This window comes from Pteropus vampyrus, unplaced genomic scaffold (genome assembly GCF_000151845.1).
Source record: "Pteropus vampyrus isolate Shadow unplaced genomic scaffold, Pvam_2.0 Scaffold14, whole genome shotgun sequence".
Classification (NCBI taxonomy): Eukaryota; Metazoa; Chordata; class Mammalia; order Chiroptera; family Pteropodidae; genus Pteropus; species Pteropus vampyrus.
Genome location: NW_011888795.1, coordinates 13,359,683 through 13,374,994, shown reverse-complemented (window position 1 = coordinate 13,374,994; position 15,312 = coordinate 13,359,683). Strand labels below are relative to the sequence as shown.

At 38.2% G+C, this 15,312-nt stretch overlaps 1 non-coding gene across 1 annotated transcript; it reads left to right on the top strand.

Annotated features, from left to right (window-relative positions):
- The first annotated feature begins 1,666 nt into the window (after positions 1–1,666).
- On the top strand, positions 1,667–1,832 carry LOC111734393. Its single transcript, XR_002778433.1, has one exon.
- Positions 1,833–15,312: the final 13,480 nt, after the last annotated feature.

The following is a 15,312-nucleotide window of genomic DNA, read 5'->3' as shown; positions in this document are numbered from 1 at the left end:
ATTTCACACAAAAATTCAGATCTCTGACTTCTCTTTAATAAAAAGAAACATAGAAAAAAGGAATTGGGCAACAACTGGCTGTAGTAATAGCAGCAGCACACAATCTCCAGTTCACCATGGATTCCGCCCAGGCTGTGTAACTTGTTTCTGTCACCTTTTTAGCCACTGTAGGTACTGAGTTTGCAACCCCGATTTTAAGATATGTCGGTAGGATCAATCACTCTTCTCAGCCACTGCTATTGTTCGGTAGTTAATTCTTAGTAGACAATCCTTCTTTCTAGTTTCCAGGTTGAAGACCAGAGAAGAATATCTCCCTATTAGCCTCTTGTCTGTATTTGTATCAACTACTGAAGAGCTGGTTAAAGCCATGAAATAGAATGAGTTTGCTGAAGTGAAAGAAACCAAGGCCTGAGCCTTAGGGAAAATCTACAGCAGAAAAATGAGGGGGGTCGGGGAAAAGAAGCCTCTTAGGAATGAGGTTCTTATTTTCTTTCTTTTAATTTTTTTTCCTTAACAAAATTTCCCACCCACAGAGTTGAGAATCAATGCTCTTTCTGGAGCAAAGTCTCTTTAATCAGACTCCCTGAAGCAAATCAATTTCTAACCTGAAGTTTCCTGCCCCAATTCTCTAGCTGAGTTTTTACACACATCTGCCTTGTCACACACTGACGTTACTGACATAGGCATGTGCTCAACTATCCCCTGTGTGTAAGCTGTGCACAGGCTGAAACCCAAATTATTTTTGGCCCCCATTACAGATGTTAGCCTGTGTTCCATTTTTAACTCTGACGTAGGTACATGCACTGGTTGCCCAGGAGACATGAATCTGGGCAAGCCAGGGAGAAGAGTGCCCTGAGGGAGGGCAAATTTTGTTTCTCTGTCGTCCTGCTCACCCACGGCCTCCAACCTCCCGCTTCTACTCTACTTCCCACCCGCATAGATCCACAGTAAACACACCACCCCAGGGGCACACGGACACAGCTGACCTGCGCTGAGTGGCAGTAGCCAGGACAGTGGAGGCTCCCTGATCTGCCCTCCTCTCTGCTGCATTACTCACATTCTGCCTGCTCAAAAGAGCGACATCTGGCCTCTCTGACTGGGTCATTAAACACTCTCAGTAATGAAAGTCAGTCCTTTGTCACACTGCTTCCCATTGCAATTGTCCATGTATTTGTTTGATTAATGTATGCTTCTCTCACTGTGAGGCCAAAAACCATGTCTGCTTTGTTTGTCAATGTGTATCCAGCATCTAATATACCCGCTACTCAGATTAGACACTCAACGGCAACTGTGTAAGTGAATAAATCCTAGACGGTTGACAGTGGAAAGGATCTTAGAAAGCATTTAGTTTGCTTTCCTCATTTGATGAGTAAGGTGAAGCAATTCTCTCAAATCACGTGGATTTTCATAAAGACAGCATTAAGCATGTTTAAGACCATAGATTATGAAGGACGAATGCCTGGGTTCATATCTAGACCCTACTGCTTACTCGCTCAGTAAGTGACTTACTATCTCTGCTCCTCAGTCTCCTCATCTAGAAAATGAGGATAATTGTACCAGCTCACAGGGTGATTATGAGAATGAGATGATATTTATAAAGTGCTTAAAATAGTACTTGGTACACAGTAAGCACTATATATGTGTTTGACCAAAAATAATAGTAATCTAGTGCTTGATACTAACTGAGGTATCTATATCCTAGTCCTGTGTCAAAAGCTTCTGATGTGTTGTGATAGCTGGGTTTCAGAAGTGCAATATTAAAGCAAAAGACATGAGTCTTTCAAGCCCAGTGTGTAAAGTTGTCCTCTGAGTTATAACTCAAAGGCACAACTGAAAGAAAATGAAAATAAAGGATAGAATAAAACAAAGTTCTGAGTCTTTTAACTCTCTATCTAGTGCTTTTCACAAAACTGCCTGTTATTTTGTCATTGTTATAAACTAGTGCTGTCCAGTAGAATTTTTTGTCATGATGGAAAGGCTCTACACTATTCATTAGAGTAGCCCATTAGCCACACGTGGCTATTGAGCACTTGAAATGTGGCTAGTGTGACTGACAAAACTAATTTTTAAATTTTATTACAATTTAAATTCAGACTATTTTGATGGACAGTCAGGAGCAGGGACCCTTGTAGCAAAGTCACCATGGCTGATAGAATAGGTGTCTGGCTACCCTTTAAGCTCAGGGAGATCCTTTCAAACATGAGTAGCATTTTCTCCTGGAAGCCAAGAAACTCCCCACGTCCTTACTTTCATCAGGCCCTCCAGCCAGACACCTGGCATCAAGGCAGTATTGCTGTTCTACCTGATAGCTGTGCAGGTTGGCATACCGCATGCCACTCCCCGCCCAGAACTATGGTTGAATAAACAAATTAAGAGCATCTTTCTTTTTCTTAGAGCCATACCACAAATTTGAAAAAAGCACAGTCTATAGATAAACAACAACTTTCAAAGCTCCATTTTTTTCAACAGTTTTAGAATATATATTCTTCAAGAACATTTGAAATGCTGCTTTGGGAGAACACTTTCTCCATATGTATAGATACCTACTGCCATTAAAAAAAAAGTCAATCCAAGAAAAGGCAAGACCTCAACTGGTTGGATTCCAAATTAAGCTACAGCTTGAGCTAAAAATAGCTTGCTAGTGTTAAGACTCTGTTCTCTGAATTTAAATGGCTTGCCTCTCTCCCAGAGGACAACATTTACTGTGTTCTATGGCAGAACTAAACTCTGGGAAAGCACACTTCATGTTTTCTCTGGACTCACTTCTACTTTGTGTTCAAAGCAGAGTAAATATAACCAACCAAAATTTTAGATTCTACATATATGTGTTGTTAAGTGTAATGAGCATAAATATTCATAGCTTTGCTTAATTGTGTGTGTGTGTGTGTGTGTAATTCAGCGTTGTGTAGGTAATCTTATAGGTATGCATAAGCCCTGAAGGTATGTTTTAAAATAGATTTTACCTTCCTATTTTTCTAACCATGTTATCATTTACCCTGCTGAAATCTATTTTCTCTTAATCATCACTGAAAGACTCTGTGCTTTATAATTTCAAAAACAATCTCAATTTTTTTTCTCTGAAACTCTGTAATAATTTTCCATGTGATATAAAGACCAGAAGAAGAAAATAAAAAATGATAAGTTGCAGGCTTGATATGTGGTAAAAAATTATATTTAAAAATGAATTGCATTACATTTACTTAAATTTTTTTTAATATCACAGAAAATAAGTATGTCATTTATCATACATAACTTTTTTTGAGTTTTCATTTTCATCCATTAAACATGCACATATTTTAAATAATCAAGCAATTCTACAAACCTTATAAATTCTTTTTTAGGATGGAATCTTCTGCATGGGTGCATATCTCTATCAGGTGCCTCTAAAGCCCTCCTCCTTCACTGTCTTGGCCATATGGACAATGCATTACACCCATGCATCCTGACATCAACTTCCTCCCTCTAATCTAGCTCTTTTGAAAAAAATGTTTAAAGTTTTTGATACTTTTTCTTATTAAAAAAGTAATGCATACATATATATAATTTAAAAATTCAAACATTTCAGAATTACAGAAAATATGAAGTAAAAGCCCTCACTCCTCTGTGGATAACCATAGTTAAAATCTGGTATTTATCCTTCCTGATCCCTCATACTCTTATCTACTCCTACCTGGTTGTCATTGGCATGCAATTGATGTTTCATTCAACACATTTTTGGGGAACATCTATGTAGAATAAGGCTCTGTACTAGGGAAGAATTATGGCAGATGAATTAGAACTAGTCATCACCCAAGGAACTCATGGAAGAACTGAGGCATGGACTGATATAAAATGGAATTCTGAAAGAGAGACACTACTTTGGGAGCTGAGAACAGAAGACATACATCATGGAGGATTGGGACAGGTTTCCAGGAGGAAGCTGCATCTAAGTTGGATTCTGAGATATAGGTATGACATGGACATACAGACATGGGGAGAGGTATTCTAGGAGTAGGGAAAAGAATGAGTACAGACAAAGAGGAAGATACCTCAAGCAAAACAACGCATGGTGAATTTTGCTTAAGACATAGAAGGTGCCTATGCGGAAGTGTGGTGGGAAGTAGCCCTTAGTCATCATGACTCAGGTTGGACCTTCTCTGAATCCAGTGAAGAGACCTTAAGTTTTTCAGCGCGAGGGTGTGGGGGAGTGTTTTGTGGTCTGTTTTGTTTTTTCTGTGTCCCCCCCCCTGTTTTTTATGTGTCAGCGCTCTCCCCCCCTGTGTGTCTATTTTTGGATATAGCCTTTTTGGGGGTGTTTTTGGTTTTATGCGGGGCTATAGCTGTGGGGCTCTTCTCCTATAGTTTTTGTGTTTTTATAGAGAGAGAGAGAGATCTGGGGTGTGTGTGCACAGTGAAAAGAACTGGTGAGGACATAGCAAGGAGTGTACATCTGCAAGCCAAGGAGAGTGGCCTTACCAGAAACCATCCCTGCCAACACCTTGGTGTTGGACTTCTCCCCTCAAGAACTGTGAAAAAAAATTAAATTTCTGTTGTTTAAACCACCCAGTCTGTGGTATTCTGTTGAGGCAGCCCTAGCAGACTAATACACAGAGATTAGCATTTGGTTTAGAAATTTTCTTGGTTCTTACTAAAGAACAGACTTTAAAATGATGAAATTGTTCTTACCCTTTCAAAATGTGCTTCTCCATTTAAAAAAGCGAGACTAACTCCTATTGCTGTGTTTTATTGTTATTTAGTACGACCGCCTGGGATTGAATATTTACAGTATGCTAACTTTTATACAAATATTCAGAAGCACAATCTTAGTACACTCTTTTCAGGTAAAATGAGCATAGCTGTTAATATTGAGGGCTTATAATATAATAGACACTATTCTAAATGTTCTTCATATGTTGACTTATTTAATCCTTACAATCTTGTCAGGAAGTTACTATTATTATCCCCATTTCTCAGATGAAGAAACCAGGCACAAGAAGGTTAAGTAACTTGCCCCAGGTTTTATAGCTAGGAAATTCAAAACTGAGATTGATACTGTTAGGTAGCTAGTCAGACATGAGTGACAAGGGGAACAAAGGAATAGAAGCCCAGCCTAAAGACTGCCCAAAGAACACCCCAATGGTAGTAGAATTCTGGGTAAGCACATGTGCACTAGGCAAAGTTATATAGCAAACAGGTGTCAATCAAAATGACCTCACTTGCCAATCACCTGGGAATGCCTTTGGACCCACCCATCACGGCCCAAATATAAGGCAGACATTCTTGCTTGTAGGTCCTTTTTCTGCTCTTCGGGGGCTCCCCTTTTTGCCCCTCTGAGATCTCTCTCTTTTTGGTGGCCCTTTGTGGCCTTTTTGCCCTTTTGTAGCCATTTTGGCCCCTTTACAGCACTGGGACCATGTGCCTCCTTGGAGCATTCTTTGTCTTTTTGAAACATTTTTAATAAAACTATTAAATCTCAATGACCTGTGATTCTTCATTGCTTCATTAGAGGAAGAACCGAGGGAAAATGCTAACTACGCTTCTGTGCCGTCCTTATCCCTCTCCCTGACCCCTACCGTTGGGGCGACACTGAACTCCTATAGGCCCCAACATGACAGTACAACTGGAATTGAACTAATTTACCTAGACATTTGTCCATATTATTAACATCCTAATAAGAAGTGTTACCATTTGACAATGTGTTAAGGGCAATTTATTTATTTTCAGATGCAACTCAAAATTTAAATAGAATATAAGTTCTGGAATAAAACGAAGTGCTATATGTGATGTGAGTCAAAGACAGGATATGAGTATTTGGTTTCCAACTGAATTCAAGCTTTCTTTGGCCCTCTCCACCCCAGTATCACTGAAGATAAAATATTACACTCCAATTTACAGATATCTGACCAAACATCCCTCACCAGGTTCTAATGTCTAAACCAAAAATGGATCTTCTGGGCCCATAAATCTGAGTGTTACCCTTTGGACCCTGGAGAGCCACTTTATAAAACTCTGTTTGAGTGGCCTGTTGATCTCTTTCTTCCTGGGCATTTCTACTTTATTCTCTCCCTAACTCAACACTGTCTTTATTATCTTTATTACAAAAGTCTGAACAGCACTTCTGTGCCAAGACCCTGTCAAGTTATACTCTAGATTGAGTTTTCTTAGTCTGGTTGTATAAACTTTGAAAACCAGAGAACAAAATCTTCCTCTCCCTTTTTCTTGTTGAGTAGTTCCTTAGATGATAAATAAATTATAGTGTTACAAACACAGAGGCTCCTCAATAAACAGTTCTGTGCTATAGAAAAATTATTTTGGCACCATTCCCAGAATTAACAACAAAAAAATTTAGTTTTATATATGAACAGTACAAATAAATGTCATAGAATAGGGAGCATAAGGAAGCTTAAAGGAAAGGTGAGGAAAATTCTGTGAACAGTTCTCTAACCCAGAGGATAAGAATGTTAAAAGTATGTGCACTGGTCTGGGAAAAGGGTCTTTAGCAATTACATAGTTAAACTTGGAGTGAATGCAGGCAGCAGCTGGAGGGAGTGTTTACAGTGCAAGGCAGGAAGTATGGAGTCAATGACTTCTGTTGGCCAGAAGGAGTAGAGAAGAAGCGGGTGGGAGAGAAGAGCAGGGTGCCTGGAGGGGAGGATTTCTAGTGGTTTTCAGCCTGAGAGACTTTCTCTAACAAACTGGAGCCAGATAATGGTCAGAAAACTTCTCCCATTGCTTCAGAAAGGGTTCTTTTCTATTGGACATAAATCATTTGTACCTCTGTAGGATAAAAATAATTTGCGACTTAATCTTCTGGACATTAACATCTACTTTTAAAGACTTGAAACCCTAATCAATAAAACATACTAGATCAAACAAAATGACATCCCCCAGATTATCATGTGATCTCAAATGGACTCAGACAATGTTGTCTACGGCACTATCCAAAAAGAACTTTCCATGATGCGCTGTCCAGTAAGGTAGCCACAGGCCACATGGAACATTTATTGAGCACTTGAAATGTGACTAGTGTGACTGAGGTAGTAAATTTTAAGTAATTTAAATTGTAATGGACACATATGACAAATGACTACTGTATTGTATTGTTAGATGACACAGCTCTATGACTTTGAAAGAGTGCAGTCTGCAGGGAATTTGTATGCGCAGTAAATTTTGAGAAGCACTATTGTAGGCAATACTGACAAAAGTCATTTGTTGACCACATGTTGAAAAACGCTGTTCCAATCCACTTCCTAAAAAGTGGAAAGGTGGTATTATTAATATCATTTGCCTAAAGTAACAAGGTCAGCTGCTGAATGCAATACAATTAGTCAGTAGCAAAAGTTGGATTTGGATCCGTGTGCCTGCTTGAAAGGTTGAAATTTCAAATGCCCACTTAGCCTAGGTGGGTCAAACGACAGGTCAAGTGGTTTGGTTGTAAAACAAACTGAAAGCAGCTGGTCTATATCCAGTTGATTACAGTCCAGAATTGCCAGATTTTTAATTTTTTTCAGGAAAACCTATAATTCTGGACTTTTATGTAACGTATTTTTGCATTTTAAAACCCTATGCTATAGACCAAACAAAACAATATGCAGTCCTGGTATGGCCCACAGGCCACCAGTTTCCGACCCTGGCTAGCTCCACAGTGAAAAAGTTTTCCTCTTTGCCCTGCTGCTTCTACCGGGAACTGAGAACAGGAGTTTGGCCTCTCCAGAAGTCTCCAGGCATGATCGAGGGCTTCTCACAGCAATACGACCCTTTCAATATTTGTCACATATCCTAAACGATTATTTATATGTTTGTCTTCTCAACTAGATTGCAAGTCCCTGGAGGAGAGGAACATCTACTCAGCTGTCTATTGCAGTAATAACACCTGGCAAATAGAAAGCATTTAATAACATGCTAGTTGAATGAGTATACGTAAAAATAAGAAGTTTAAATAAACAGAGAAGCATTGGGCCATTTTTTCACTTTCGTTTTAAATTTCTATGGTCCAAACTGATTTATTTCCTCATGTTGTTTTGTTGTTGCCTTTACACCTAGGTTCAGGCTTCCACACAAATACTACATGCCATGATTCAGAAATAATCTCAAAGTAATAATGGCTACCATCTTTTTAACCTTGCTATGCGTAAGGTTCTTTCTGTACCTTGTCTTACTTAATCCCTCCAATAACACCATAAAGTGAACATTATCATCACTATTTTGCTGAAAAGAAAACAGATTCAGAATTGTTAAGTAATTAGCCCAAGCTCACACAGCTCTCAACTCTATTGCCTCCTGTATTAAAGTTCTGTGAGCTCTGCTCAGTAACTCCCCCTGTACTTTTTAAGTGTATCTAGAAAAAGTCAATATATCTAATCCTTTCCTTTGGTGAGAAGGCTGAGAGAGTGGAGGAGGAAGGGGGTGATTCCTGAGGTTGGAGTTAGTGGGGAGAGGCTTTTATAGAAGGAGCAGTCTGCTGAAATTAAGCAAACCAGGCGGGTGAGAGGGAGGTGGGCTGTGGAAATGCAGAGCTGATATTGGCGAAGCTAGACAGGAGGTCTAAGCTGGTCACACTGCAAGGAGAGACAGGAAAAAAGAACCCAAAGCCAGAGAATTTGTGAGGAATGAGAACTTAGGGAGGGACAGATTGTGTGCATCTGAGGGGCATCCTGGTTTTCTTTATGTGGTCTCTGAAGCTTGATACTTGGGAAAAGTCACAGGAAGGCACAAGTACTGTAACATCTCATTGCAGAGCCAGGCACCAAAGCAGAAGATCAATTGATGCTTAGCGACTAACTTACTGTCATAAAGTTTCCCATAAGAAATTCATTAATAGATTCCTCTTGCCCTTAAAATTCCAGCAAAACAGAAGTTCAGAAAATTTGAGAAAGCTAACACAACCAGCGGGTATTTCAAATTGTAATATTTCCCTCCCCGGCCCTTTACTCACACCAGCAATTTCTACATCCCATGAAGATGTTACCATTCAACATGTTATTCCATTCCTTTGTTTTGAGAATCAAACTAAAATCTGTTTGCACAACTGGCATGAAATGCTGATTACTCTCAAAGAAGACGTGATGGAGCTAAGAAGTTACAAACTAGAAATTCCAAAATAACCAAAGGAGAGAAAATGACCTCCTGTGGCTTGGACTCTGAGCCCTGGGCTTGTGGTGGAGTCTCAGGGGAGTGGTATGATCCAGTTCCAGGAAGTCAGGAAAAAAGTGGACTGGGTGACTGTACACAGAATTTCAATCAAAGTCCATATCAAAAGCTCACATGATTTGAAACTTGATCTTACAATTTTAAGATGCATTTAAAAAGGTATGCTAGAATCTTACACACTTGGTACTAAGTTTATAGGATCTTTTGCCCGAGAAGTGGTTAGGGTTAAAAATGGAAATTGTCTAAAAAAAAAAGGTGTATCATGAAATCCACAATGGGTAATTAAGAAAATCTAAGGGCGTTTGAGGGAAGATATATTCCTGACGCTCTATAGTTGACATCCTGGAGGGAAATGTGCTCAAGAACAAAAAGTTCTGTATTTCACATAAAATATTTTAAAATGCTTATTCGAACATAAATGAATAAACATTTTAAAATATGTTTCCCTAGAAAACAACATTTATCTAATGTTTCCAATTTTATTTGAAAAGGAAATAAATGAATTTCAATAATGCAAAATATACACTTCTAAGTGTACAATATTAAGGACTAATTTTGAAATAAAAGAGCCACCAACAGAAAGAGAGTATCTGAGATGTATGCCAGAATTTAATTTTCTAATATTAGGTTGAGTTTATTTCAAAACAGAATGAAATTCAACTTAACTGTGATGGAGTTCCTCCTCAAATAATGATGGTTTATATATTGCTGCCACAAAATAAAAACATATTTGTTAATGTGTAAAACCTACACTTTTATGGGTATAAAACTTGGCATTAGTGTAACATGACAGATCTGTCCTATTAGAAACATATCAATTAACCCCAATATTATTTCTTAATTAATTTTTTTAAATCACATACTTTCCAAGAAACATAAACTATTCCTTTTTTGAGCATATCCCAACTTTTCCTAGGCCTGCATTTAAAGTAAACCAAGTCTTTCTATTGACTTTACCAAAATGATTATATGTAATACGACCAGCACCTCCTTACAATTTTTTCCAGGAAAAAAAAAAAAACTGTAGCAGATGTAAAAGTCTATATATAGTTTTTGTTTTGTTTTGTTTTGTTTTGTTTTGTTTTAAACAAATCCAGTAATTAAGATCAGGGCTGCAAAGGGGTGGGGGAGGGGGGTTTTTTCTGTACTCTGAAGTTTTGTTCTCTGTGAAGTAAAATTTCATCCAACTCAATGTGTTGTGAATTTTAAATATATTTGATGCTAAGGGAGAAAAAATAAGTATGCTGTCCTTTCTTGTAGGCTTGTCTTTAGATGGGTCTGGTCATCACCTTGGCAACCCTTACAAATGGCAACTGACGTCAAGAACAGAGGAAAAGCACTGCTGAGAGCATACACTCCATGCATTATAGATCATTCTGAGAACTTAGAATTTTTAGGCACATGCAAACATCAAATGGCTTTAAGATGAGCACAAGAAATCTCCTACTTTACAAAAATATTTCGTAAATTTTTTAAGGACTTGCAGATCTGAAAAGAGCATCTTTGAGTTTTTATTTTAAGCAAAAAACAATTCACCTATTAGCTTAGTTGTTCTGTGTCATAATAACTGCTAAGTCTGCTCAAATGTTGGCACTAGTAAATCTCAAAACCAAATGGAAGCTGCCCTTTTCTTTTGAAAGTAAATTTTCCCAACAGTTTATTATGACAAAGTTCAGTCATAGAAAGTCAAAAGAATTTTATAGTGAGTACCCATATACTCATCACACAGAGCCTTCTATTACTCTTGGACTCCACTGGCCTTATCACATTATCTATCTATCATTTATCTATCTATCTATCTATCTATCTATCTATCTATCTATCTATCTATCTATCTATCTATTTATCTATCTATCTATCATCTATCTATCATCTATCCATCCATCCATCCATCCATCCATCCATCCATCCATCCATCCAAACATCCATCTGTCCATCCATCCCTTATCCATACCTTAATCCACCTCATTTTCTATGCATTTCAAACATCAAAATTGAAGGTGTGAATATACTTATACTTCCCCCTAAATATTTTAGCATGCATATCATTACCTAGAGTTCAATATTTTTTATGTTTTCTTTTGATATAACATTTATAAACAATGAAGTGCTCCAATTTTAAATGTACACTTGCTGAGTTTTGAAAAATGCATACTAACTCCTATCAAGATATAAAACATTGCTATCACCCCAGACAGTTCCCATGTGCCTCTACCTATTCAATCCTCACCCCACCCACCCTCCATAGGCAACTACTCTTATGACTTCTGAAAGTATTATTAAGAGCCTTGTATCAGGGCTGATTACTTTTAAGAGCCTCCTCCCTTGACTTGTCCTCAGGACTTCATTCATTCTTCGAATTACAAGTGTACATGTTCAGTGTATGTAGTATTCAGTGTTTCCAGCATTTACTTTTCCACTGTTACAACTTTTCCCCTGACTACAACCATGTAATCAAATAGAACAGGCTACATAATTTTTGAGGCTCAGTGAAAAATAAAAATGCAAGACCCTTGTTCAAAATTTATTAAGAATTTCAAGATGGTGACAGCCAAACATTAAACTAAGTACAGGATCCTTCTAAGCACAGGGCCTTTTTGATTGCACAGTTTGCACACTAATCAAGCTGATCCACCATCAAAATATTTAACTGGTGTGGCCCAACTGATCAAATTGCAAGTCAGCCATAGAAGCCAGGCTGAGTTATAGAGTTACTCTTTTAGTAGCTGCATAGTGAGGGGAGGTCCAGGAGACATGGTGAAGGGTCAAGGTTGTGGGCAGCAGAGAGGTACTCACTTGATGCTTTCCAATAGTACTTATATAACAATATATATGGATGTATCAGGATTTCATCTTTGTGGATGCCACTGCTGGTGTCCAATGGCTGAAGATCAGCCTGGTGGCTGGCAGGTAAAACTGGCTCAGACTTTCTTAGTAGAATATTCCCGAGTAAGTCAGGTAGTTAGTTTATAACTCAAGCCAGATTAATCAGAGATCTTCTCTATGATTTTTCTATTTGGAACTTCAGAAGCAGTGCCTCTCTACCTTCCCCCTCATGCTCCCCACTGTGTATTGCATTCTTGTAAGAGTACCAAGAGTACCAAACCAGGATTTTTCAGAATTCTGATTACTTTCAGAGTTTAGTGGGGCAGCTTTTCTAGATTTATGGTCCATTTTTCTCCAGGATCTCCACACATTCTTTTTTTTTTTTAATAGACTTTTATTTTTAGGGCAGTTTTTAGGTTCACAGCAAAACTGAACAGAAAGTACAGAGATTTCCCATACACCCCTGACTTTGCATATGCATAGTTTCCCCCACTATCAACATCACGAACTAGGTGGTGAATGTGTTACAATCAATGATTCTACATTATCACCCAAAGTCCATAGTTTATATTCGGGTTTCCTATGGATGTTGTACATTCTATGGATGATGACAAATGTATAATTACATGTTTCCACCATTATAGTATAATATAGAATAGTTTCAGTTGTCTAGAACTCCTCCATTTTCCATCTATTCTTCTCTCCCTCTCCATTATCCTCTGGCAACCACTGATCCTTACATCGCTTCCATAGTTAGGCTTTTCTAGAATGTCAAATAGTTGGAATCATAAAGTATGTTGTCTTTTCAAATTGGCTTCTTTCTCTTAGTAATATGCATTTAAGTTTCCTCCACATCTTTTCATAGCTTGATAGCACTGAATAATATTTCATTGCCTGGTCATACTACACTTTATTTATTCATTTACCTAGTGAAGGACATCTTGGTTGCTTCCAACTTTTGGCAATGATGAAGAAAGCTGCCATGAACATTTGTGTGCAGGTTTTTATGTGAACGCAAGTTTCAGTTCATTTAGGTAAATACCAATGAGCGTGATTGCTGTATTGTATAGTATGTTTAGTTTTGTATGAAACCATCAAACTGTCTCCCAAAGTGGCTGTACCATTTTGCATTCCTACCAGCAACAATTAAGATTCCTGTTGCTCCACATTGCTGCCAGCATTTAATGTTGTCAGAATTTTAGATTCTGGAAATTTTAATGAGTGTGTAGTGGCATTTCATTGTTTTAATTTGCAATTCCTCGATGTATGATGTTGGGCATGTTTTCAAGTCTATTGCCTTAACCACTCTGCCATGACTACATGACTTGAGCATGTTTTCATATGCTTATTTGTCATCTGTATATGTCTGGTTAGGCACTATTCAAGTCCTTTGCCCATTTTTAAATCAAGTTCTTTGTTTTTTTATTGCTGGATTTTAAAGGTTTTTTTTTTTGTTTTGTTTTGTTTTGTATATTTTGGATAAGTCTTTTATCAGATATATCTTTCACAAACATTTTATCCCAGTTTGTGGCTTGTTTTCTAATTCTCTTATCAGTTATTTTCATAGAGGTCTTATTTATTTTTTTATTTAAGAAATAGTTTATTCAACTAAGAGGACGACTCCATAGACAAGAAGATTCCTGCCTTTGTGGAGCCTAAATTTTAAAGCATAAAATGACAATAAACGAATAAACATATGATAGACATTTAAGTAGAAATAGTTGCTGGAGAGAAAATTTAAACAAGGTAAGAGGTTAGAGAGTGATCACTTAGGCTACTGTGTACATCTATTGGGGCCAAAGTAGAATAGACCGCAGTGGAAGCAAGAGGAAGAGTGAGGAGGCCAGTTAGGAGTCTACTGCAGTCATACAGGCAAGAGACAATGTGGGTATAAACTAGGATGGAAGCCGTGGAGGTGGTAAGGAGTATCCAGATTCTGGACACTTGTTAAAAGTGAAGCTGACACAACTTGTTCATGGATTGGGAATAAGAGAAACAAAGGATTCAGGGATGAAAGCTAGGTTTGGATCTAAGCAACCAAGTGAAAGGGGGTGAAACTAGGAGGGGAGTTAGGAAGGAAGGAGATAGGCAGGGACCAGGCTAGGGCATGGGACAACGAAGTGAAAACTCAGGTAGAGATATCCAGTACGCCATTATAATTCAACTTGAAAGGTTAGAGTTGGAAATATTTAAAAACTGGGAGTCTTCAACATATGACAGTGTGCTGGGTATCTTAGTCTGTCTTCTGGATTCTCTCTCCCATGCCTCTCCACGCTTAGAGTCCATGAGTGGTAACATCCTCGCCCCTTCCTAGCCTCAGAGTACTTCTATCCTTACAGCTCTATAAACACAGTAGTCTCCTCCAATCCATAGTTTCACATTCTGTGGTTTCATTTCCTGTAGTCAACCACCGTTCAAAAATATTAAATGGAAAATTCCAGAAATAAATAATAGGTAAGTTTTAAATTGTGTGCTGTTTTGAGTAGTGCGATGAAATCTTACTCTGTCCCATCCAGCCCAGGAACATGAATCATTCCTTTGTTTAGCTTGTCTTCATGTTGTAAACACTCCCCACCTGTTAGTCACTTAGTAGCTGTCTTGGTGATCAGATCGATGACAATTGTGATATTGCAGTGCTTGTGTTCAAGTAACCCTTATTCTACTTAATAATGGCCGAAAGCACAAGAGTAGTGATGCTGGCAATTCAGATATGCCAAAGAGAAGCAAAAAGTGCTTCTTTTAAGTAAAAAGGTAAGTATGTACAGGAAAAACCATAGTACATACAGGGTTTGGTACTATCCATGGTTTCAGGCACCCACTGGGGGTCCTGGAACATATCCCCTACAGATAAGGAGGGACTACTGTAGTCTCATTAGTGAACCCTACTTTATTTATCTTAATTTAAGTATGCATTCTCTTTCCTTTTAGGGCCTTGACTGAATTTAAGACCCTAAGATTGGATGAGATCATTCAGGGAGTGAGAAGAGATAGAAAAGATAAGAAATTTGAGGACTGACTAGGACACTAATATTTAGAAGCTGGAAAGAGGAGGTGGGTTCCATAAAGGGAAGGTTGGCAAAACAGGAAGAAAATCAGGAACATGTGGTGTCTAGGTGGTGGCTCAAAAGGTAGGTCCAAGAAAGAGCTCTCTGTTTCCTTGGGACTTCCAGAACCTTTTACTGCCTTTGTTTATCATTCCTGACTCCTTGCCTCAGGTGAATTCTCTCTCAGGAGTCTTAAAATTGCTTTGTAATTTGGCTTCTGACATCCTCATATCAGCTGATATGTTGTGCATGTCTGAACCCTAAGGGAGATGATGGTTCAAGTTCTCAGAGGCTTTCAGCAACTTTGCAAATC